General features: G+C 41.9%; 1 non-coding gene across 1 annotated transcript; it reads right to left on the bottom strand.

Annotated features, from left to right (window-relative positions):
• Positions 1 to 5,380: 5,380 nt before the first annotated feature.
• LOC116275629 lies at positions 5,381 to 5,570 on the bottom strand. The gene has a single exon (XR_004184730.1). It is a non-coding gene; the product is annotated as a U2 spliceosomal RNA (small nuclear RNA).
• Positions 5,571 to 6,692: the final 1,122 nt, after the last annotated feature.

The raw sequence follows: 6,692 nt of genomic DNA, 5'->3' as shown, positions 1-6,692 counted from the left end.
TTTCTGTAATCCCTTATTGTTCAGGAGTCATATGACCAGAGGTCACAAGATTTGTGACTTTCTCAGTTACTCTTAACAGCAACATCACTATTGTAGAACTTAAGATTACTTTTTTGAGATGTTTTTTAGACTGACCCCATCTGGACTGGTGACTTATGGCTCAACTGGTGCTGTGCTTCCACCCAGAGGCACACTCAGTGCACGAGGATGGAGGACCACTTTCCATCACCCTATAATTTAATCCCTAACCAATCGGCGGCAACCATTCCCCAGCCTCCTGCCCACCAAATTGTCCATAAGAACCCCTAGTCTCTGAGCCTGTGCAGGGACTGATTTGTATGGTAACTCCCATTCTCTTGCATGGGTCAGCTTTGTGCCAATAAAACTCTTTTCCTACTGCAATGCTGTGGTCTCAGTGGACTGATTTTGTTTCTGCAATGAGCAGGAACAACTTATTAAAAAGTACATAATTTTTCTGTTCTTAAGTTACATATGTTTTTTTTCTTTTACTGGGTAGTTATGATAAATCTTAGTTTAAGCAATTTTTGATAAGGTGTAAGAACACATTTTTTTTTTGTTCGTTTTTTCCAAGATGGAGTCTTGCTCTGTTGCCCAGGCTGGAGTGCAGAGGCACGGTCTGGGCTCACTGCAACCTCCGCCTCCTGGGTTCAAGCAATTCTCCCTGCTTCAGACTCCCGAGTAGCTGGGACTACAGGTGCCCACCACCACGCCTGGCTAATTTTTGGTAGAGACGGGGTTTCACTGTGTTGGCCAGATTGGTCTCAAACTCTCGACCTCAGGTGATCTGCCTGCCTTGGCCTCCCAAAGTACTGGGATTACAGGTGTGAGCCACTGGGTCCAGCCAGAAAACATGTTATGAGAGCAATAGAAGAGCATACAGTATTTAAGAACCAAAATTCTAGATTCCAGCTTGTTATCATTGCTCACCTACACCTCTAGTAGACTCCCACTGGTTTCTCAGAGGCTAATGTTCCTCTGCTTCAGTGCATTCCCCCTAGGTTCTGTGATTGCTTTCAGTTGAATGTTATGCTTGATTCCTATCATTTACACTTATGTGCTTTTCATCATCTGTTCCTGAAGTGTTCCTTTCCCCTAGATTTCTACATCATACTATACATACTGCTTCAGAAAAACATTTATCATTTCACTTGTTAAAGATGATAAGGCAGCCGGGCGTGGTGGCTCCTGCCTGTAATCCCAGCACTTTGCAAGGCTGAGGCGAGCAGATCACGAGGTCAGGAGATCAACACCATCGTGGCTAACACGGTGAAACCCCGTCTCTACTAAAAATACAAAAAACTAGCCGGGCGTGGTGGCGGGCGCCTGTAGTCCCAGCTACTTGGGAGGCTGAGGCAGGAGAATGGCGTGAACCCGGGAGGCGGAGCTTGCAGTGAGCCGAGATCGCGCCACTGCACTCCAGCCTGGGCGACAGAGCCAGACTACGTTTCAAAAAAAAAAAAAAAAAAAACAGATGGTAAGGCAGACTTTATTCAAGGTAGGCCATGATGATAGGTATAGGGACTGCAATCGGGTCTTACAGTGCGGGACGGAGAGTGGACTCCAGTTTGATTCCAACAAGGGAAAGTTAGAATGTTTTTTCTTTTTACATGCTCCCCAAGAAAAGTATACAAGTGGAGATTTATAACCAAGGAGCAGGCTGGAGGTCAGTGGATGGGAAGTTACTAGGAGAAGACATCAAGGATTAGGGGATCTCTGGCTCTATTGACTTAGTAGATTTATTGCTGAGGGCAAGATGGTGAGATCAGATATCAAGGGTAGTCAGAGACCCCAATATCAGGGGTAGGGAATTTTTGGTAAACTGGCTAGTAGGATTTTTGATCTCACAGTTCTACAAGGATGGAGAGGGACCTTGAAGGTTGGTCCTAGTCAGAAAGGACTGGAGAGACCCTCTAAAGTTTTGGTGAAAGGAGAGAGTCTTTGACAGTATCAATAATATATTAATATTTAAGAAAAGGGAAGAAATGCCACTAGCATTTCTACATTTTTCTGTCCTTTTAGTCTGTTTTTATTCACATATGAAATTTTCTTTTGAAAATTTGTTGAACTTTTGACCTTTCTTTCGCTCTGGTTCTGTTGTCATTCTTCTGTGTTCCTCTTTCTCCATTTCATCTTAATTTACCCTCTCATGATCATAGTATTTCCTTTTAATTCCCATATAGTATTTACAGCACCCGTCATTTTGGTGATACCGCACAAATGCTCTGAGTATGTGATTAGGGAATAGAGAGCTCTTCTAAGATTTCAAAGCCTCATTTTGTAATCTGCCTGACTCTGCAACCCTTCAGTCCACACAGTTGAGGCCATTTAATTCCTATCTGTAAATTCAGCTCAACCTCTCAGACCAATAACCCTTAAGTAGTTTGAATTTTAAAAAACTTGGCAATAATGTCATATTAAGTGAGCTTAGATCCTTGTTCTCAGTCTTTCTTTTACAGGTAAAATATATAATTATTCTTATTACTGCATTACTTTGAAGAAATGGTTCCTTTTATTCTTCAATAACTGGTGATGAACTCTGTATGTATGCTGTTGTGTCTCAGTTCCCCTAAAATTTGGAGTGAGGAGTTTGACTTGGTTATTCATGTCTTGTGCCTTCAACCCATTTGGTATCTGAGACCACACATCTTGTGATAAGACCTCCATGACCTGACCCTGCCTCAAGGAGAAGCAACTTGATTAAATTGAGATAAATCATTAAAAGAAAACAAAAATGTGGCCGGGCGTGGTGGCTCAAGCCTGTAATCCCAGCACTTTGGGAGGCCGAGACGGGCGGATCACGAGGTCAGGAGATCGAGACCATCCTGGCTGACACGGTGAAACCCCGTCTCTACTAAAAAAATACAAAAAACTAGCCGGGCGAGGTGGCGGCGCCTGTAGTCCCAGCTACTCGGGAGGCTGAGGCAGGAGAATGGCGTGAACCCGGGAAGCGGAGCTTGCAGTGAGCTGAGATCCGGCCACTACACTCCAGCCTGGGCGACAGAGCGAGACTCCGTCTGGAAAAAAAAAAAAAAAAAAGAAAACAAAAATGTATTTGCCCCGTTGGAGTAATCAATTACTCATGAGGATGATTTTAGAATTGGTCTAATGGAAGTAAACCAGACGTTAACTCTTCACATCTAGGTCTTAGGTTGGAGAAAATGATGAACCTCTATTCTTCACATTTCTTTGTGACTTTTGAGTACTGCTATAGAAAATTAAAACAAAACCAAGAAAAGTCCAGGATAATTGCTACTTGTTAAATTTATAGTTAACCACTTCACTTGGACCATGAACACTGCTGGACAATGTTTTCTTTTTCCCAAGTAAGTTTATCCTTCTGCTCTTCATTGTGGTGATTTCAAGACTAATTAATTTCCCTCAAATATCTGACTTCAGCTGTATTTCCTCTACCTCTCATACCCTTTTCTTCAGTGGATCCTCATAGAGAAAAGAGAAACTCTCAGAAACTTCCTCAATATTCCAGCACGAAATTTGCACACTACTCTGCAATACTACCTTTCTGCCTTTCCTCCCGTTTTAATGGAAAAGGTTTGCCCTCTCTTCTCTGAGGCTACTCCCCCTGTCTCTGCACTGGGTTTGAGAATTATCCTCCCTTTTTTTTCAGTTTCCAGTCTCTCCCGTTTTACTTGCTCTTTCTCACTCATTGAATTCAAGTGCATAATACTAAAATTAAAAAAAATAAGGGCCGGGCGCAGTGGCTCACGCCTGTAATCCCAGCACTTTGGGAGGCCGAGGCGGGCGGATCACAAGGTCAGGAGATCGAGACCATCCTGGAGAACACGGTGAAACCCCGTCTCTACTAAAAATACAAAAAAATTAGCCAGGCGTGGTGCTGGGCGCCTGTAGTCCCAGCTTCTCGGGAGGCTGAGGCAGGAGAATGGCGTGAACCCGGGAGGCGACGGAGCTTGCAGTGAGCGGAGATCACGCCACTGCACTCCAGCCTGAGAGACAGAGCAAGACTCTGTCTCAAAATATATATATTTATATATATATATAAAATAAGATACCAAACAAATGGTTCTCCCTGGGTTTCATGTCTCTTTTTTAGCTACTGACCTCTCTTTTGCTTTTAAAGCCCAAGTGCTTGAACAAGTTACTGATTATTTTTGTCTCTGCTTCTTAACCTTTCTTAAAGTTCCACCATCTCGACTGAGCATGGTGGCTCACAACTGTAATCCCAGCACTTTGGGAGGCTGAGGCGGGTGGATCATCTGAGGTCAGGAGTTCAAGACTAGCCTCGCCAAGATGGTGAAACCCCATCTCTACCAAAAATACAAAAATTAACCAGACATGGTGGCGTGCCTGTAATCCCAGCTACTCAGGAGAGTGAGGCAGGAGAATCGCTTGAACCTGGGAGGCACAGGTTGCAGTGAGCCAAGATCATACCACTACACTCCAACCTGGCCGATAGAGCAAGACTCTGTCTCAAAAAAATAAATAAACAAATAAATAAAAATTAAAAAGTCCCACTATCTGCTTCTTTCTTAACCACTGCCCTAAAACTGTTTTCATGAAGATTGCAAATGGCATTCATGCTCTTAGATAAGCCCCTGACTGACTTACATGATCCCTGGAAAGATTTTTTCACCTTTGATCACTACTTTCTTCTAAAAAACATCCTGTGTCATTGATTTCTAAGCAAATGCACTCTTGTGATCTTCCTCTTAATTCTCAGGCTACTTCAGTATTTTTTGTTGACTTCTGCTTTTCTATCCATTCACAGAAAGTTGACTTTCCATCAGGGCTGTGGTTTCGCCTCCTTCAACTCGGTATTCTATCCCATTGTCTCCAAGTAAACTTTTTTTTTTTTTTTTTTCACACTAATTGTGTAATTTTCTAAGGTGATCTATTAGTTTTATTTACCTGAGGTTATTTGCATGATAGTAAAAATTGCATACAACAATAAGAGTGAAGCTGGATGGGCTAGGTGGTTCACACCTGTAACCATAGCATTTTGGGGGGCTGAGGCAGGTAGATTGCTGAGCCCGGGAGTTAGAGACCAGTCTGGGCAATATAGTAAAAGCTTGTCTCTACAAAAAATACAAAAATTAGCCAGGCATACTGGTGTGTACCTGTGATCCCAGCTACTTACCCAGCCTGAAGTGAAAGAATTGCTTGAGCCTGGGATGTCAAGGTTGCAGTGAGCTGTGATCATGCCACTGCACTCCAGCCTGGGCAACACAGCAAGACCCTATCTCCAAAAAAAAAAAAAAAAAAAAAGGCGAAGCGTATATATGAATTACTTGGATAACATGTAACACTTTTTATAAGAAACTATGTAAACTAAGTAATCTTTATCTCCTCTTACAGCTTCTATATTATCTATTTGTGTGTGTGTGTGTGGTGTACCATTCTTGGAGGTACTGCAATACCAGGTAGATGTATGGAATGGATTGTGCAAGCTTCTATTCCATCTCCCTGCTCAAAAATACATTGAATATATTGACCTTGAATAGAGGACGTATCAGATTTTAACCTGTTAGGAACAGATACCACATTTGATCTTGGCTAAAAGGCCAAGAAGAGATTATTTACATTGTGAAACCTCTCAACTAAAAATTTCTAGTTCAAATCTTTCTCCTGATCTCCAGTTATATAAACCTAATAGAGTGATTTATACATCCAGTTTGCTGGCTCACAAGGAATCTCAACTTCAATTTATCCAAACCTGCATTTATTATCTTCCCAATCCCCACGAGATTATCTGCTCCTTACCGCATGTTTTTTCTATTTAGTATCTGACTTGCTTAAGTCAGCAAAATGGAATATCTTTCTTTACTACTTCTACTTATCTCCAGCCTCCATCATGTTGACTTGTGGGTATGTGTGCAAGTGCTTGTCAAGGTGATTATCTAACCTGATCACTCAGGTTGTGTCCCTTCACTCAATTTGGTAGCTGAAACCAAATGTCTTCAAACAAGTTCTCTGTGACCTGATACTGCCTTCAGAGTGGAGCAACTTGATTAAATGGAGATGAGTCTTTAAAAACAACAAAACTTTTCTTACCCTTTTAGAACAACTCAGTTATTCAAGGGAATGAGTTTGGAATTGATCTTGTTGAAATAAGCCAGATATTACCTCTTCACATCTAAGTTGGAGTTCGGAGAAAGTAATAGACCTGCATGCTTCACATTTCTTCCTAAGCCTCTGAGCACTGTTGCAGAAATTTAAAACAATTCTTAAATCTCTTAAGCCCGTGGAAGAGGCAGTGCCACTGCCTTAGTTCCTGTTACTTCCTCAATTCCAGATGCCTTTGATGTCTCTCTACCTTTTCACTTTTCACTTCAGTCTGTAAGTTCCAGTTTAGGTGTCTGTTTTCTTCTGCTAGTTTGTGATCTTCTTTGGTTAGGAACTGTGATTATCCATCTTTGTATTTCTAGTTAGTAACTTGTTTCAGTACCCAGAGCTCACAAGGGAGTAAATAACTGAACAATTGAATGATCCCCCCTAATATTCAACCACCATGAACTCCATCTCCTCCCTGCCTTTTGGAAGACTGCCTGTGTATCTCATCTCTAGGTCCCAAGTATATGTAGTCTAAATTATCTGGATGCTTGCTAAAAATAGGATTGCCTGTTACACAGATTCTACTATCTCTCAGCTCAGTTTTGCTAACATGTACATTTTGGACTTCCAGACTCTCAAACTGA

This window comes from Papio anubis, chromosome 6, assembly GCF_008728515.1.
Source record: "Papio anubis isolate 15944 chromosome 6, Panubis1.0, whole genome shotgun sequence".
Classification (NCBI taxonomy): Eukaryota; Metazoa; Chordata; class Mammalia; order Primates; family Cercopithecidae; genus Papio; species Papio anubis.
The sequence above is the reverse complement of the archived record's forward strand: the minus strand, read 5'-3'. Positions and strand labels throughout refer to the sequence as shown.